The sequence below is a fragment of the Camelus dromedarius genome, chromosome 28 (genome assembly GCF_036321535.1).
Source record: "Camelus dromedarius isolate mCamDro1 chromosome 28, mCamDro1.pat, whole genome shotgun sequence".
NCBI classification, from domain to species: Eukaryota; Metazoa; Chordata; class Mammalia; order Artiodactyla; family Camelidae; genus Camelus; species Camelus dromedarius.
In genome coordinates this window covers 21852332-21872168 of record NC_087463.1, presented here as the reverse complement: position 1 = coordinate 21872168, position 19837 = coordinate 21852332, and positions in this window count along the sequence as shown.

Below are 19837 nucleotides of genomic sequence, written 5' to 3'. Positions count from 1 at the left end.
GTTTCCATTAAAACAAGGAATTAGGTTCAAGTTACTAAACCATGATAATTGAACTTAATTTGGAATTAAAAAATCTCTTAATTAATTGGCATATTCATTAATATATAAGGCTGACAAACATACAAGACATGTAATTTAAGAAAAATAAAATTATTTAGTTAGCTGGAGCTGCAGAGGTATCTTAGTTTTTACCTAGAGATGTCCAATTTCATAAAATCAGTAGCTTGTTTTCAACATTCCAGGAACTTTAATTTTATTCCAGAGATTTTTCTATAATGGAATGATATTTTAAAGTATAGCAGATAAAAAGAAACCAAAATCTGGGAAAGTTATTTTTCAATTAGGAAGTAAGGTAGGATGAATACTGCAGAAAAATTAATCAAAAGTCAATCTAAGGAAGAAATGGAAAATGTTATTTGATCCAAACTGAGGGTTCTAACCCAGGAGACAGTCTCATAGAGAACTCTGAGAGCTGTTCCAAAAAGGTAAGGAGTGGGGGAGGACCGGTATATCTGTGATTTTTACAAACGGGTAGGGGCAATCAAGCACACATTTTGGCAGAAGGTTATTGCTATTCGTGAGAAACAGATGTCCTAGTTAATGGTTTTAGTGCTTTTCTAAGTAGAAGATGAAAGAAGCTGGGTTCACAAAATTTTCTCCTGAAAATATCTAACTGAGGGCCAGTTCTGCCACTTGTCCTAGAGCACAAAGACCACCCTGATCTTCAGCCTGAATTCCTTGTAGGGTGTACTATAGGTCAGCTACTGCAGCGGCTAATGACCTGATTCTTTTAGAACAAGATGGTGGGCGATGTTCTTTATGTTACAATCCCTTCCCTTTTGGTCTTAATTTTGACCAGAGTATGAGAGGCATTTTGTGACCAGTTTGTCCCATTGCACTAGGAATGCTCATTCCCAGCTCAGGTGAGGATTTTGTTGATAGGCCACTGAATGTGCTATTACTGGACTAGCTTCTGTTAGAAGTAACCAAAATTTCTCTGGACCATCTGTCTTACCAGTCTATTATAGTTCAGGCAATGGTTCTCTCTTGTTACTTCTTCCTATCTCTAGAGTGAAACTGTTACAATCATTTACCTTATAGAACTATTTGATCAATCTTTTCAAGTTGCCTAATCATCATTATGTTTGTGGGAGGGTCAGTCACACATGCGGTTGCAACAAACAATAATCTTGTGAAGTGTGCAGAACACAAGTAATATAGCTAGGAACATTCCTAAGGTCACAGGTAAGTATTTAGGTTACAAACTTCCATTAGGTGTAGGCCAGCATCTCCCAGGCTGTCTGACCAGTCTGTTATGCTCCAAGCTCTACCTTTCAGGGAAATGATACACTGGCATCGTGCATAAAACTCACCAGAGATGTCTCCCCATTTAAGGCAAGTGGTGGGTTTTCATGACCCCTTATAGGATTGAGAAAGGGATGTCATCTTCTAAGGAGTTCCATGGCTGGCACCAAAAGAAGAAAAATTGATCTTTATCGTTGACAAGGTATTTCTGTTCCTGGGGAGGTCTGCTTAATGCAGAGCGTAGTTGTACTCAGGAGGGGAGGGAGGAGGCCCAAACAGGCAGAGAAAAGTTTTACGTTTAAATTTTTCTTGTCTTGCCTTAAAATATGAATTTTATTTCCTCAACACCATCCCTTAGAAAACACAGACAGGAATAACATTTGGGAACTCCTGTGTTGGAGTTCCACAGCCCCAAGGCTGACTTCCTATCAGGACTTGGTAGATACTGTATGTGCAGGTTTGTCCTGTGCGTGACGAACGTTTTAACACTCCTGCTCTGTCTCTAACAGCGTCTTAAAAATTTTTTGATGCTAACTCTTACATATGATGTTCAACTTCTCTGTTTTTCAAAAACATCATGAATCTTTGCCACTTACATTTCATCTCTGAAAACTTATTTGTTGAAGAAATTGCAAGAGCATCAGAGCAAGACAAAGGATAACTTCCATGAGCCTCAGTTTTTTCCCAATTAATGAATGTGAATATCAGTGGTTTAGAGATGCCTAGTAACATTAGGTAATATGACACCCCGGACACAGTGCCCATCTCACAGATTATATAAAACGAATATCAACTGTCTTCTTTTGCCTTAAATACTTGTTTTGGCATAAGGTGTTTAAGGGTTTATCCCCTCCATATTTCTGGGAAAATTATATCTTGAATCACAGACAATTAATATCATCTACAGCTATCCTCATTATTTTTCAATTGAGAAAAATGGATAAACTTTTTTTAAAAAAAGTAGCTTATTTAGTTCAATCTAGTGACAGCCCAAATATATATATATATATATATATATATTTAATATATATATATCTTTATCACATATATATATATGATTGAGTAGGCAAGGTGTATAACTTACTATAGTCAAAAATGGTTTTTCTAGTTGATTCACAGACATTTCATACTCAAGTATTTTAATATTGTATATACAGTATTTACCAACATTAGTATAATACCAACAATAGTATAATAGAACTGTGTTATGCTTAAAATGACGATAGATCCAAATGAGAGGCAATTTGAAACTGAATAAAGACTATAGAATTCAAAGTCATATGCTATCATTTAGGGTCTTATTTCTGCAACCTATAAGCTTTGTGAAATGGGAAAAATTTAGAGAATCATTTATCTTTAAGGAAATTAAGTTTCTTTGGTAAATTAAAGTGGGTATTCAACACAAACAAAATGTTCCAGATAACTGGTATGATGATCAAATGACAGATGTATGAAAGTAGTATAACCTTAAAGCATGTTATAAATACAAATTACATTATCTATAACTTCAATTATAGCAAATCATTAGAAAACTATTTAGAGGATGGAGGGAAAAGAATGTTTACTTCACCAAAGACTGCGTTTAACTCTCTAAAGCAGACTCAGGTAACTCTCATAGATACTTTCTCATTCAAAGAGGGAAAAAAATTGCACACATCCAGCCTGGACTATAGATAGCCATCTAAATAAATAGAAGTAGTTACTGAATTAAAGTACACGGAAGAGACTCGTACAGGATGTTTACAACACACTTTACAAATAAAGAGAATATTGATTCTAAATAAAGAGAAAAATCTATCTATTGTATAAAAATAGAACTGGATAAGTTAAGGAAAGAATGTAGGAAAAAGATGGAAGCTTAAAACCTTCCTCCAAAAGAACTAAAGTCAGAATCATCGAAAAAGAAGCTCAAATCAGTAACAAGAAGTTTATTCTTAAGGAGTATTTAAAAAGTGAATAGGAAAAAGACAATGGCAGATTTTTTTTCCTTCTGTTCCTCCGAGGATATTCCAGCATATACTAAGACTGAATGACAAGCTATCTGGCTTAGTGAGTCATAGGAGATTTTATAGACCGCACAGCCCAGACAAGGCTTCGGGTCAGTCATGACTCAGAGAGGCAATTTCTCACCAGGTTTCAGAAACCCCAGTGATTCACCAGTGCCTTCCTTCTTCAATCCCTTCTCATTACCAGGACAATTCATACAACCAAAAGGGAATCAGAAAAGGTGTCAGAGCTTATCTTGCTCCCAGTCCCTGAATTTTAAGTTGGAGCAAGTTTCTATCCGAACACAGGTAATTATCAGGTGCATAACGTGTCATTTAATTTAGGCAACAGAAAGGAAAACAGGATAATTGGGAAACTTTTGTGGAACTATCTGACCATTTAAAAATATTCTGCATTTATGCCATAATATTAGCTCCATGGCAGATCATTAGGGAAAGAACAAATTCAAAGTTTTATGCTTCTTTGAGTTCACCTCAGTGCTATTTGAATATTAGATCTCCTTCAGATTAATTTTAGGTCTTCATCATATCAGTTCTCTGAAAATGATAGCAGGTTAAAAATAGTCTGTACAGCAAAGATAGAAGATAAAATAAAAGGCAAGGAATCACAAAAAAGGGAATCATTCTTAAAAGATAAAAAGGATTAATGCCCAAAATGATGACTTTGAAAGCGAAAGTTTGGAATGTTTCACTGTGTTATATTTTATATCTTTTAAATCCACAATATATCCATGAGACATTTATGGTTTGAATGTGATTATATTCTAGGTAATATTAAATGTCTCAATAATTTCAAAAAAGCAAAAATGTATAATAACATTATATGACACAAAATTATCAAGTTTCAGTGAACCTGCAAAAAGCAGACAAAATAAATAACATTTTACAATAACTAGTAGCAGAACTATATATTAATAGTAAAATACTAAAATTCCAACCAGTTGTTTTTTTGTTTTTTTTTTTGACAACTACTCTAATCAAAGACTACTTGGTCAAAATGAAAGGACATTATATAAAATTATTATGGGCCATATAATCAAAGCTTCACTAAGATATAAATCCATGGCTGTAAATTATATCATTGTTTAAGAAAAGATAAATTGAATGGAACATATTGAGTGTTCTTTGTAAGTCAGGAATTCTTCTAAGAAATACATACATACATATTACATTTATATAATATAAATATATAATGTAATTATATGATATGTACAAATTTCATATATATGTGTGTGTATATATAAATATGAATATATATATATACACACACACACACACACTCATTTAATCCTTACAGATGCCCTGCAAGGTATTATCACCATTCTATTGATGAAAAAACTCAAGTGCAGAGGGCTTAAGTAACCTGCTCCAAATACAGAATTTCTGTGTATTTTAGCTGTCTGGATTAGGAGCTTGTAATTTTTATTGTTGTAACTTTCTTTCTCAAGAACAGAAATAAAGAAGCTAATTAAAGTACATTTTAAGTTAAAGAAAATGAAAGGATTATTATACCAAATGAAAGTACTTGTCAACAAAAAAAACAACTAAGTAGTAAAACTGATGAGTCCAGGAGTTTATTTTCTGAAAGCACTAATCTAATCCTCAAAAAAAGACAAAATTACAAATAAAACTGGAAATGAAAGAACAAAATACATAATGATTTTTAAATGAAAAGAGTATTTTATAGAAAGTTATGCTGAACAATTTAATGAATGGAAACATGTCCTTTAAGAAATGTGATCAAAACTATTTTTCAGGTTATTCATTCACAGCTCAACAAATTAATTGTTAGTTAACACAGCAGTAATACCCTGGGCACTGTCCTAGGCACCAGGACTACAGCGATGAATATGACAGACATGACCACAATCAGTCACCACCTCACGCCTGTGCAAATGGCTGTCATCAAAAAGACAAGAAATAACAAGTGTTGGCAAGAATGTGGAGAAAAGGGAAGCCTTGTGCATGGTTGATGAGAACGTAAATTGTTGCAGCCACTATGGAGAACAGCATGGAGGTTCCTCAGAAGATTAAAAATTGAACTACCATATTATTCAGCAATTCTACTTCTGGGTATTTAATCTGAAGAAACTGAAAACACTAACTTGAAAAGACAAAGGTACCCTCATGTTCATGCAGCATTATTTACAATAGCCAAGATAGGGAAACAACCATTCACTGATGAACAAAGAAACTGTGAGATTATATTTATATATTTATATATATATATATATATATATATATGTTTTTATATATACATATATGAACATTATTTAGCCATTAAAAAAAGTGAAATCTAGCCATTTGCAGTAACACAGATGACCCTCCAGAGTACTATGCTAAATGAAATATCAGCCAGATAAAGACAAATCCAGTATCATTTCATTTATATGTGGAATTTTTTCTTAAAAAGAAAAAAACACTAAACTCATAGATACAGAGAATAGATTGATGGTTGTCAGGGGCGGAGGATGGGAGAAATGGATGAACTTTATTTTTTGGTTTTAGTTTTAATAAGTCAAATAAAAATTTAAATTAAAAAAGACATGTGGTTCAGGCCCTCATTTTTTAAAAGTACAATATGAAGGAGGAATAAACCAACCACCATGGATGATGTTGAAAAAATAAAGTCACTTCCCAGTAATTTTTTTGATGAAACCAATAAATATCTAAGACCAGGTAATTTCTTGGTAAGTTAAAGAACAGATTATTCACATATTATATCGTATGCTAGAGAAAATAAACATAAAACGTGTTCGGGTTAATTTTATACAGCTAACAGAACATTTACCCAGTCGGCAAGGAAACAATGAGAAAAATAATTAAAGAAAAACTCACGGTGAGAATGGCTGTCCTGTCCGACACTGCCCCTCTCAGCTCTCGTCCTGTCACCGGCCTTCGGGAGTCCGACCCCGGCAGGGGTCCTTGTGGCCAGGTGGCTTGCACCTTGGGCCAGGAGGAGCCCCAGCTCAGTTCAGAAGCAAAGGAAAGCGCTCTCTCTGTTGAAGAACGGAGAGGCGCAAGCTCACCCTCCGGAGCACGTGCTCCCGGACAGGCCCGGGCGGGCGGGACAGCTTCAGGGGCATCTCGGGAAGGAGGCGGGGGGCGGGGGTGGGGGAGTGGAGTTCTCGCGGGAGCTGCGCTGCTCCCGCTCCAGGTCGCGCCCGCCCAGGGCCTCTGCACGAGGACCGCCTGCCGCCCGGAACGAGGGGGCCGCCCGGAGCTGAGGCGTGTGCGCAGCCGTTCTGCGCCAGGAGCTCCCGTCCCAAGTGCCGGATTGGAGGCTTCTGCATGCAGCACCCTCTGAGCAAGTGACACCAGACTAAGCACAAAGGAAAGGAAGGTTAGACTTTATTTTATTACCCAGATTCTGTTTGTATTTCCTGGGAATCATTAACGGGATTGCTGGTCAGCGTCCCTTTGGGGAAATTTCTTGTTGCAGATGCTTTTAATACAATTGCTATTCTGGGGGAGTATCTCCCACTGACCTCTCAAAGAAAGTCAAGGTTCCCAGACCCATCTGCGGGGTCCAGGCTCATCACAGGGAAAACCACATGCTACATCTGGGCGGTAAGACTTTCCCTCTGGGGACTCTGCGTCTTGAGGGAGTGTCCCGAGTCGGGACGAGTGGCCTCATAACGAGAGCGCTCCTTTTTCTGTGCCTTTGGCTGTGACTCGCTATCTCACCTTCAGGACTCCTTTGGTTTCTGTCCTACAAACCCGATTTCAGCCTTCTGACCATTCTGTGTGTCCCCAGTATCCGACAGGCAAGTTCCCTGTGGCTTCAGTTACCTGCAGCTGGTTTTTGTTACTTGCACATAAGAAAACCATCTAGTAAAATATAAACATACAATTTCTAAATAAAATTCCAATGAGTTAAAATTGAGTTACAAAATTAAGATACTAAAATTACTTCTTTTATCAAAGAAATTTAAGGATCTTCTCAGTCAAAATAGTGTAGGTACCTAGACATTTCATTAACATGTGAAAAATCTATCTGTTAACATTCAATATCTATACATTTAATACAACCCTTCATAATAGGTAGGTTCATTTAGGTTCAACAAAGAATTTCTTTTCTTGTTTTGTAAATAGTTTTCACTTTTACCAATTTTTTTTCCATAATAGAAGCAATCTGTACTTATTGTAGAAAGTCCAGAAAACAGGAAATTATCAGATTAATTTGCATAAACCTTTTTAAGCAGTTGGAAAATATGTGCTGTAATGTCAGCTTAAATAGCAATACCTTAAATGCATTAAGGTCACAAAAGTATCACCATGCAAGACCCTAAGGTCCTAAATCCAGCGGATCCCAGGGCTCTTGATTGTAGGGGGCACTTTTTGCACTGGGAACTGCATTTTAACTTTAGCTGCATTTCAAACACTGCCCGATAGTCATTTGATTGATATAATTGATATCTCATTCCCCACAGTGTCCATTCTAACTTTTCTATGTACTCTTAGTCTTGCACACCCATCTCCCATGTTCATTTTTTCCTTCAGTCATTCATTTATTCATTCAACAAATATTTATGGAGTACTTATAATGGGGACAGGCTATTGTAGACTCTTGGGGAAATAGTGGTGAACAAGCTGGACAAGAATTTTTGCCCTTGTGGAACTGATACTTCAGTGAAAAAGTAGAAAACAAAATAATTAAAATACATAGTGCTTTAGATTGTGAAAATCCTAAATTTAACTCAAAACAAAAGGAGGTAAAGCATTCAAAACATTTCTTCCAATATCTTCATAGGGGTTGCTAGATGGCTTTTGCTGGAGACATGAAGTAGCTACTGTAATTATGTTACAGATTAGAAATTAGACTCACAGAGATTAGACAGCTGCTGCAGGACACCCAGATTGTGCAGCATTTGACGTCAGGCGTCCAAGGCAAAGTATATTTGGTATATTTGCATTATACCTTACTCAGCATTTCCTCATATACTGTGAATTTGAACTGTCTGTGGGAACAGGTTCGTACAGGGCAAGGAGGAACAACAGATCTTAAGAACTGTGAGGACTTTTTGCTTATGTCTATAGGATAATGAAATGCTGTAGGTGATGATTAGAGAATCATTCTTGGAGATATGGAAGGTAGCTCTATATCACATGATTTGTCCAATTCAAAGATATGCTTTTTTTTCCCCCCAAATGGCAGATCTATGTTATGAAAATTCTAACTGCTACCCTTTCCTGGGATCTCAACTAAAGTGATGTTATCTTCTTGAGGCTGTTTCTGACATGTTTTTTAGACAAATATCAAGAATTTCTTTATCCTTTATAATAAAGGTAATTAATATTCTTTAAAATGCATAGATTTCATATTCTCTAATGCAATCATTGACTTATATATCCAATATAATAAACTGAGTGTGCCATTAGGATAAAGACAATGTCTAATATGCCTTTTCATATATACAGTTTAGCAGAGTAACTTGAATATGATAAATGCTCAGTAAAAATTTATAGTATGAATCATGGTAGTAAGAAATTTTATAATCAAGAAAATAAACAATAAAAAAATATCAAATGTGACTGTGGAATCCTTAAAGGAACCAGAAAGTTTTGAGGATAAATATTGGACTTTAATTGTTGTTTTCATGTGAAGCTGAAAATGGACAAACTTTTAAAAATAAAGTGAACAACAGAACTTGGCTTTCTGGCACATAGTTTAGTTTAGAATACATTGATTCTGCTCTAGTGCCATAGGACTCTTGTGAAGATTAAAAAAAAAAGATATATTTCCCTTGAGTTTTATTGATTTTATGACAAGGAATTTAAGCTTAAAAGGAGGGGGAGAAAAAAATGATCTGATATATCTGTAATATTGATAGGTTGCAGGAAATCTTTTCTGTCAAGGCATAAAGCAGATCAGTAAAAGGAAGTCTCAGCGGTTCTTGGGAGAAATTATTGTCAAATGTATCAGAAATCACATTCATGACTTTGGACAGCACAACATATGGGTCAGAGATAACATGAACTTGAGGTTTAAATCTAAGAAGAAGAAACACTGTCACTTAGGTATCACCAAGTCCTGAGATCTGGACTATGAGCATGTAGAAATGTGTGCTGTACAAAAGGAACACATCTGACAGAAAATGTGCTGGTTACTCAATGCCACATATGGGAAGGCATCTAAATATGCAGAGATTCATGTGCCCAAGAATGCCAGCCTGGTAGAGCACATGTGATGGGGAAGAGAGAAACGAAGAGACAAAGAAACGAGAAGGAGTCAGAAGGAGAGAGAGGAACACAGAAAGAGAGAGGGAGAAGACAGATTGCAGGAGAAAGATATGCTTTACAAGATATGTTTGGATGACTTCCTCTACTAAAGAATTATAGTTATCTTCAAGTCAGAATTTGGAGTGAATGTTTGAAAAAGAGATTTTAATTTTTGTGGTCCTGGAGGATAAAGCTGGGATAAATAGATGGAACATTAAGAAAGGATTTTTTTCTTATTAGTCATTTACAGTTTGAGTTATTCAGAAACAGTGTATAATATTTCACTATAGAGTGTCTCCCCACCACGAGTAGTTTCAAGAAACTGTTTGACTCTTTCTCCTGAATTTTGAAGAAGAAATCCACATCTTTATCAGGAGGTTGTTTCAGGGGCTTCTAAGATTGTTCACAGCCCATGAATTTAGGGAACACTGCACTAAAATCAGAGCGATTCCACATGGCTCTCTCCCATCTCATTATCTTGTGTCTTTGTTCATTTTATCAGTCATGTCTCCCCCTGAACAAAAGGTTCCTTCTGCTTATCAAAAATTCTTCTCCGTCTGTACTCCTCATTTACCTTCTTCACCCTCTCTGTGATTCCTCATTTACCCCTATTAACTTCTAATTCACCTAAAATTATACTGGCTTCCGCTGCCTTTTAAAACATTCTCTGAGATTGGTCACTGCCTCAAACCAGCATGTCATTTCTCTCCTACTTTACCACCACCTTCTCTTGCTCCCAAATCCACACCACTCGCTTATTCCAACTCTTTGTAATTTAATTCTTGTCTCAGAAGTTCAATGAAACCTATTTTCATAGGTCACAACTGACCTATTAATTTGTTTTAGAATCTCTCACTGAATAAGATATGACAGGGAAGAAGATTCAGCTTAACAATGGGAAGAGATTTTTGTTTTAAATTAGATAAATTCAGACAGAACTGGTTGCCTCAGAAGGCTATAATTTTCCCATCACTGGTGTTTCTGGGATGTCCACAATCTCCCTTCCCTAAACGATCTGCTTTTGGTAAGAGTTCTCCACAGTGTGTGTTCTGGATGGCATATCAGATGAGATGAAGACAAGCAGCATGAGAACTTTCTTACCAACTCAAATATAATATAATTTGCTGAAAAGATCTTGAGGGCTTGTGAAGTTCTGAGTCATAAGAGGGTTTAGGAACCAACGAGTCTGGGGAGTAGAGCGCTGCTCCAGGAAGACAGGCTTCTCAGGTTAATGCCTTTCCTTTGGTTTTTGCAAAACTGTTTAAAGATCCAGAGCTGGAGAAGGCACATAGTCTGACTCCTTCCCTTTTCCAGTTTAAAGGAAGATTTGACCCTTCACTTTCTGTAAAGGAAGAGAAGAACTTGGATTTGCGTATAATAGGAGAGAGTTTTTAAAAAGCCACACTTAAAAAAGCCAGACTTGCTATTATGAAAGGAGAATGAATGGTGAGCAGGGAAAACTGACCAATGTCCACTTTAGACATGGAAACAGTACCCTAAAGTCTTTCCCCAGTTAAAACCTGACCCGAGTAAGGCAGATTGTCACAAAAATGCTTTTTAAATGATTTCTAATGACCATGGATCTCTTTGTAAGTCTTATCAGACGAGTTAAAGATTGAAAACTCTTTCGTCAGCCCCAGAGGATTTGGGAACCACTATGCCATCACATCTGGTCTTTTGGAAAAAGCTCAACACAAATAATACTTGTTACTGTTGTAGTATTATGTATTAAGTAGTCATATGTATTATTCCCACCTCTGTATGTTTCCGCTCTGTTCTCCCCTCACTGTTATTCATTTTATGCCTTTATGGATGTGCGCTTGTCACGGACACTATGCCGGTCTTGGCCACAGCCCAGGTATCACTGACACTCCTAATTCTCAGCTGATGCGTACATTTCTGGCCCATAGTACGTTGTTTTGTTGCGCTATCTGCTTCTCAGCATCTTAGCTAGTACCCTTAGCCCAAATATCTAACTGACAGCCTTCACTGTTGCCTCAAGCTGTTCCTCATGGTCTCAGGGTTTATTTTTTTCCTCTTCGTCCTTTCATTATTTTTGCTGCCAACTTACTCCATTCCCATAAAACAAGGGGTGGACTTGACATTACTTCCCTAAGGAAATGAGAAAGGGAAAGAAACCATCAGCCACTGAGTGCCTGCTTTTTCCAGATCCTTCACGTATGCCTTCTTATTCAATGATCCCTGAAATCGTGTTAAGAAAAGTGTTATTATTCCAAACTAATTGATAGGAAGTTTGAATCTGGGTAGAGTAACCTGGCTAAGGTCTCAGCTGGTTCAGCTTGCCCCCCACTGCCTAATTTCCTTCATATCACACTGCCTTTCTAGGCAGACTAACTGTGGGAGAAAGGAGGTGCAGGTGAGCCCCCACCACAGGGCGTGATGTCATCCCGAGCTGAAGAACAAAAGATCCACCTCTTCGCCAAAGGTGACGTAGCAAAGTTAAGATGATATGGGGAAAACATTTGGGTATAGGAAATTTCACATAATAGCCCTTAAATCACATGTCTGATCATACTGGATGGCAAACATTATTCCCATAAATGCTAATTTTACTCATGCTTGTATTCTGTAATTGCATTAAAGAAAAGTATTTTCATACAGTGGGCATATGTGTTGAATAAAAGTCCTGCCACCAAGATTGAAGAGGACTAAGAAATGGAAGCAAGTGAATGTTAAGACTGGAGGGGTCCTAGAGAAAGAGACTGGGTGTTAGAAATGGGGAACATGGGAGGAGTCCACAGTCCATGGAGGTTACCAGGCCCTGCTTCCTTGTGAGTCCATCTGGCTTTCTCTTCTGCCACCTGTGAATAACTTCCTCGTGCGTTGTCTTTCTTAAACTCTGGAAGGTTCTTCTTCATCTGTGATCCTCTGTGGTCTAGTCTGAAATCCAAGCTGGAGAGATACCTCGTGGGGGCTGTATGGGCATGAGACAGAGGACACCTTTAAACATGAAACAGTTGCAGTGTTTATAAAGTCTCTAATTTCTGTGGCAACACAACTCCTCCAGCTCTGGCAGCCGTCATGTCTATTTGAGACATGTTTCGATAAACTCTACGTGAAGTTAATCATACATGTAGTTTTGAAACTTGATGAATCCCCTCTTTTATTTACTTGGGCTCTTGTTTGCTCATCTCCCTCCTCCTCAATTTGATGGCAGTCACCTTGAGGCCACATGCAATGACAGACCTGGGGAAGTAGGGGACACCCTTAATTAGACTGGGACAATTGGGCTGGTTTGTAGAAAATCGTGTCTCTTGTTTCTTGGGTAACACATACAGTTGGCTTTTCCAGTCCTGTAGAACTGCAAACTACTGGGCTCTCAGTCATTTTAAGTGGCAGTCCATAGCAGAGAGATCTTCCTTCAGTAAAATTATATTCTCTTTAATTTTTCTCAGTATTTGGCCGATTGTTACCTCAGCATATTTCATTATATCTTGTTAAAAGCCTTAAGAAGCAGCCAAGGTGTATCAGTATTGTGAATTCGTTCCACCTTGTTAGCTACAGACTTATCAGGCAGAGTTTATACTCCCAAATTCTCAATTTTACTCTATCAGAAATTCATTTGAACTCTGCCCTCACCCTCACATTTCATCATGTGCCATGTCAAACATATTTTAATTTCTAATTACTTCTCAAATGCAGTAATAATTTCCTATCTCCCTATAACCATGTGGACAAGCTGTTTAGAAGGATGCTGACTGGAGGCAGAAGTCATTTAGAAAATAAATTATTTTTTTGATCGACAAACTGTATTCAAATAACAATCAAGCAATGATTGTGTATCATAAATATGTGGTTAGTTTAAAATACATCTGCTTTCGTTATTTCCCAAGGCTGATATCATCTGTATAGAATAGAAGAATAATACACTAATTTGCATAAAATATATTTTTAAATTGATAGATTCTATCATTTCTTTTATTTACATCCTAAAGGCGTTGACTCATGTCTTCCTATATGAGCTACGGAAGTGAAGATAAATAGGTTTTGCTCTCCGGTCTTTAGGATATAAATATTGGTTTGTTAATTTAACAGATTCTTACTTTTGTGCATTGTCTGTCTCGCACCCACCCTGTGCTACTTCCTGAGAGTACATCAGGAAAGACAGACACGGAGGCAGGGTCTGAGAGAAAGACGGATTTCAAAGGGATAAAAACACAAATTAATAATGATGAAATCAGAACAATGTGATGATAAAGAATAAAAAGAGGGCGTTTGACATGGAAGAACATGACAGTGAGGAGCATCTATTTCAGACTGGGTTATCCCAGCAGACCGCTCCAAGAGAGTGCTGTTTAACGTACCTGCTTTGTTTCTTTATTGTAACTTAACGTTCTTGTATTTTATGGACACGCATGTGGGAATCCATTCATTAGAAACAGGCATATGAGAAATATTCTAAACAGATTAAACAGAAGTTTTAGTGTAACTGCTTCACATAAAAATTTCAGAGGACTCCTCTAATATTAGAAACTCATTTCAAAATATTTTCATAACCCAAATAATTGAAAAAAAATCTTACATGATTTTTCATTATCCTTTTCTCTCTGCTTTTATCTTTGCCTTCCCCAAACCAAGTCAAATCAGAATGTTTTTGGTAATATTTAAAGAATCATATCACTCCTCTGCTTAAAGGCCTTCAACACTATTTTGAACTCAGAATATACCCCAATTCCTTCCTTTGGGCTACGAAGTCTCTTGTATGATTTGTGTCCATCTGCCTCCGATCATACCACCCCATTTCCTCTCATATGCTGCTAGAGGAAATGTTGTTAACTGACCCTTGGAAAAAGTATTGGAAAAAAGCAGTCTGGTTGCATATGTTAAAAGTAAAATTACAAAATCACTTTGACCCACTATTTTTCATTTATGAAAATGTAGAAATGATGGAACTAGTATAAGGGCTATGTGCATGGATGTTTAATGCAAAAGTTGTTACAGTAAAAATCAGCGAACAAAACCCTAAAAACAATATAAATATTCATTAGTTTGTGAAAAGACTCTGGAAAATTATTTTAAGGAAACCATTGTTGCCAACTATTAAAACATACTTGATATTGATTTTAGTATGAACTTCTCAGGGCAAAGATCTGATGCTTTATGGTAGAGTGGAGTGTCATGCTGGAGATGAGAAGACATCTCTGGCTGATTCACATCAACTAGACACCTGGTTTTGCTCCATTTTCTAAGAGTCTCCCTGCTAGCCAGCTGAGTGTGAGCCAGTAGAGAGGGTGATACAGTCATCCAAGCAGGAGCTTGGGGAGAAAAGTCCTGGAGAGAAAGATGAGGAAAGGAAGAGAGAAATCATAAGAAATAACCCAGTCAGAGAAAGAATGTCGGTTGAGGAAGAGAGACATGTTTAAAGCAGCTTAAATATATGTTGTTTATCAGGAAACTGAAAAGGAAAGAAGAAAGTAAAATGTGGTTTAAAATTCTTTCTGTGATAAAGCATGAGTAACTAAAAGGAGCCAGGATCATAGTTTAGATGAAATGTAAGTAGGGTAGGTGTGCGTAGGTGTGTAGTTCAAGGGCAGATGTTGACTGTATTAACAGTGAACTTGCTCTTTTCCTGATAAATTTGAGTATGTGTTATGAAGTTTTATTTGGGCATAATTCTGGCTGAAGGCTATTCATCAAGTTTGATGATTTACATAATGACAGACTACACGTTAAGGTTAACATTAGAGTTTAGAAGACGACCATAGCAATCCTGGAGGTAAATAAAGGACAGAGGGATGGAAGAGCCTTATTTTTGTGAGTTTAAAATGGTGTTTAGAAAATCAGGTCAGAATTTTAGCTCAGATAGGCTGATTTCTGCAATAGAGTTCTTTGTCAGCTTTGTTCGGAGGCTGTTAGAGGCTTCTGACAATATTCGTGCAGACAATTTTCTAAGGCTTCAGCTGATTTTTAAGCTGGGAAAGTTCAACTCTCTCTAGACTTTTCAAAAGTCAGCTTCAGCTGTGCTGAGATATACCTCTGTATTCCACAACTGAGTTTTCAATACAGTTTTTAAGACATACCCACTTATTCATGGCTGTTTTTTAGGATTTCAAGATGAAGGATGACAAGTTTCTTTTTAATTAGAAATGCTGTTAAATACATTAGTAGGATTTTAATATCAAATGCACATAATAAAATAACCCCCAAATGATTGTGTAGCCAAGTATGGCTAGTACTAACTTCCATTCTGCGATTAGCCTTTTTGACACAAAAATTTGATTCAGGACTTAAGCTTTTTGAAAAATAAATACTTAGGAGACTATTGCATTAATATGGTGAAAACAAATTATCTGGTTGCAGATGACATGATCTTATATATAGAAAATCTTAGAGTCCATAAAACAAAAAGAAAAACAAAACTGTAAGAACTAATAAACAAACGCAGTAATGTTGCAGGACACAAATTCAACATACAAAACTCACTTGCATTTCTTTACACTAACAACAAACTATCTGGAAAGAAAATTAAAAACAACACAAATGAAATTAAGCAAGAAATGAAAGACTTGTGCACTGAAAATTATAAAACATTGATGCAAGAAATTTTTAAAAGATACAAATAAATGGAAAGATATCCCATGTTCATAATTGGAATAATTAATATTTTTGAAACATTCATACTGTCCAAAGCGATCTACAGATTCAGTGCAATTCTTACCAAAATCTCAATGGCATTTACTACAGAAACAGAAAATAAACAATCCTAAAATTCACATGAAACTACAAAATACCCTGAATAATCGAAACAACTTTGAGATAGAACAAAACTGGAGGCCTCACATTTCTTGATTTCAAAATATATATACAGAAAACAGTCCTCATAAAGCCTAACATTTGCGATGACATGGATGGACTTGGAAGACTTATACAGAAGAACAGATACTCTAGGACCCCTCTTAGTGAGGTATACAACCTTGTCAACCTCACAGAAGCAGAGACCGGAAGGGTGGTTTCCAGGGGTTGTGGGGAGGGGAAAAGGGGGAGTTGCTGTTCAATAGGTATAAAGTTTCAAAAGGATGAGTAAATTCTGGAGGTTTTCTGTACAACATAGTACCTACAGTTAACAACAGTGGCATTGTGCTCGTAAAAATCTGTTCAGAAGGTAGATCTCATGTTATACATCCCTACCATAATAAAAGAGGGACACAAGGAAATACTTGGAGGTGATGGAAATGCTTATTACCTCATTTTGGTGATAGTATCATGGTTATGGCCAAACTCATCAAATTGTATACATTAAAATTGTGCAGTTTTCTTTGTATATCAATTATAACTTAACAAAGCTACTTTTAAAAAAAGTCAAAGTCTTGACAGCTGATTTCAAGGTGGAGTCTACTGAAGTTGGACATATGATTTTGTCTTCAAAAAGCCGGCAATAAACTTATGGAATTAATACTCTAAAATACATGCTAGATGAGGCATCTTAAAGGCAAGAAGGCAGTAATGTCAAATTGAGTCCAGACATGGATGAATAATGATATGAAGTGATTATCTAACCCAGAGAAACAGGAAGACAGACATTGTTAGAACAAAGACTCACCAACCATACACATTTGGACGATTCAGAGCCATTTCATTTTGGGAACAAACTATGAAGGTACATGTTAAGAAAACACATTTCTGGGCATAAAATAAAGAAAATATTAAAGGGAGGAAGGTAGTCAATTCTAGCAAAACAAGTATAAACAAATCCTACACGGGAGGACGGTATAGCTCAGTGGTAAGGCGCATGCTTAGCATGCACAAGGTCCTGGGTTCAATCCCCAGTACGTACATTAAAAATAAATAAATAAAACCTATTTACCTATCGCCCTGATACTACATGTGTTAGAGAATGAAAGAAACCAAGTTAAAAATAATGTTGAATTTTCAGGAATCCAGCTGACCCCTCTTGTAAGGACAAAGGCAATGGCAGAGGGAATTAAGTATAAGAGGCACATCCCATGACTGTGGGGAAAAAAAAGCAACATAAAGTAATTAATGCTTGTATGCCTGAAAGAGTCAAAAAAGTGGATAAAAATACACATATGAAAGAGAACATGCACAAATATTGGTACTTAGAGGTTCCTTGTGGCAAAGGTTTCAAAAGCACCAAATAGCAGCTCCAGATTGTGAATCTTTTCCAACTGAAACAAGTAAAGGGATAGAGAAGGATCGTTACTAGGAAATGAATCTTGCAGGATTTAAGTTTTCCCATAGTAAGAGGCAGCAGAATCAGCCACTGTGGCCCAGGAATTCGAAAGTTTGCTCATAAAATTAATAGATCCTGTCTGTGTCGGATAGACACGAACCACCATGTAACACTGGATCAGAAAAATGTGAGTCAAATAAACAGCAATTCCTACGTTTCATTGTAAAAGGAAGATGCCTCAAACATAACCTGTTGACTGATGGCGTTTTCACTAGAATTTTCTAGACTTCCAAGAAGCTAGCAGCATTTCAATGCCAGTGTATGAGATAGGATATAGATGCATAAGCCAACCTTTTCTGCAGATGTAACAGCTGCATACACCCAAAAATAATGCTTTGCAGAGTTTTTGCTTCCAAACAAATGTGAGTTTATAGGACATGGATTCTGAGTAACAGAAATGGACTACCTGTCATTCTGGCCAGGGCAACTCCATGAAGACGGTCTTCGCAGGCCCTCCTTTTCTGGTTGTGGTTTTTGCTGTGGATTTTGGTAACGCTATGTACTGAGGTCTGGGAATGACATTTTACCGGGGATCTGTTACGAGGGCTAATGAGTGTCCTGTTTTCCAAGTTTTATGGGGACGGAGACAGCAAATTGATAATACTTGGTGTTTTGTGAACCCTCTTAAACTAATAAAACTGTGACTCTTGAGAGATTTGTTTCACCTCTAATTTCTCAGGCCTTGAAGGAACCACACTCACTAGAATGAGAGACAGCCTAGGCTGTTTCTAGCTGCTGTAAGGAACACGTCCAGGCAGGCATCAAGAGCACCTCTGAGTGAAGTGAAATTGAGTAAGAAATTTAGGAGGACATTTTCCCCCCTGGAATTTAGCATAAGCATTTTGGATTTCAGATTTTTTAACTTATAAGAGCAGAATAGTTGATTTTAATTGCTTTGAACTTCCATCTTTGTGACTTGAAAAGGGTTTACATACTTGACCTTAACTTCTCCCTGGGAATTTATAATTGCATAGGATTAAAAAAAGGGGCGTATCTCAACTGACATTTTTAAATGGAGTTTATGCCTATGTTTTATGCATTTCATATTACTGTTGGCTTCTGATCTCACAGTGCTTTGAGGCTGGGCATGATTTTGGATAAAAAAGGAATAGAATGGAAATGGGACGACTGAGGGATATATTTAAATCATGTGTTTTTCTCACCCATGTTAAAGACCTGAGACCAGCAGGAGTCCCGGAAGGATGTCCAAGGGGCCTACATTTGGCTTAGGAGGAGCAGATTCCAGAAGGTGGAGGCAAGGCTGCCTTGATAAATGGCTCACCTCCAACCTCAGGGAGAGCCACATCCCTCTCTCCTTACAGTAGAAATAATGATGAGGCACAAAGAATTCTCACAACAGAAACTTTCTCAGGTGTGTACAGACCTCCGTGTGACAGGAAAGACATCTTCTGCCTTCTCTTGTCTCTGAACCCTTTCCTTTCCTCCCCTACAGAGAGGTGGACCAACTTAGTCGACTGGTAAACCTGGCAAAAAGCACACCTAAGTGTGTATAGCTCAACACTGCCCTCACTTTTCTTTCTGGTTGTCAGCTGCTCACGATGAAGACATGTGTTGTTTTTCTGGCAAATAAATGGTGAGAGTCATAATTCTGAGGTTTGGTTGATACCTGTCTTTTACTAATCTTTGTGCTTTAATTTACCTTCAGTAATAGGTTGATGTTTTGACATACAGAGTTGCAATTTATTCTCAAACTGTTTGGAATCTGGTGAAGGGGTGCGATCTTGACTCTGAGCAGTCGAGTACTGTTTTCCATATTTTGAAGTAGAAGCACCGAGTTTAAATTATGTTGTATAGGATCACAGATAAGTAGAAAAACTGTGACTCAGATCCACGTAATCCTACTCTCGAGACTGCGTTCTTAACAACTATATTATATTGCTCTGGTGAAAAGTTTAGTTTCTGAAAATGTAGCCGAAAACAAAACAAGAAGAGATAATGGAATAGAAGCCCAGGGTACTCAAGAGGCTGGGCCTTTGAGGCTGTTGGCCCAATTTTTCATTCTTTTCTTCCCTTTTACCCTCCACTCCCATTTCTTCAACTTCTGGAATAAATTTAGCCAAGGCTTAGGGGT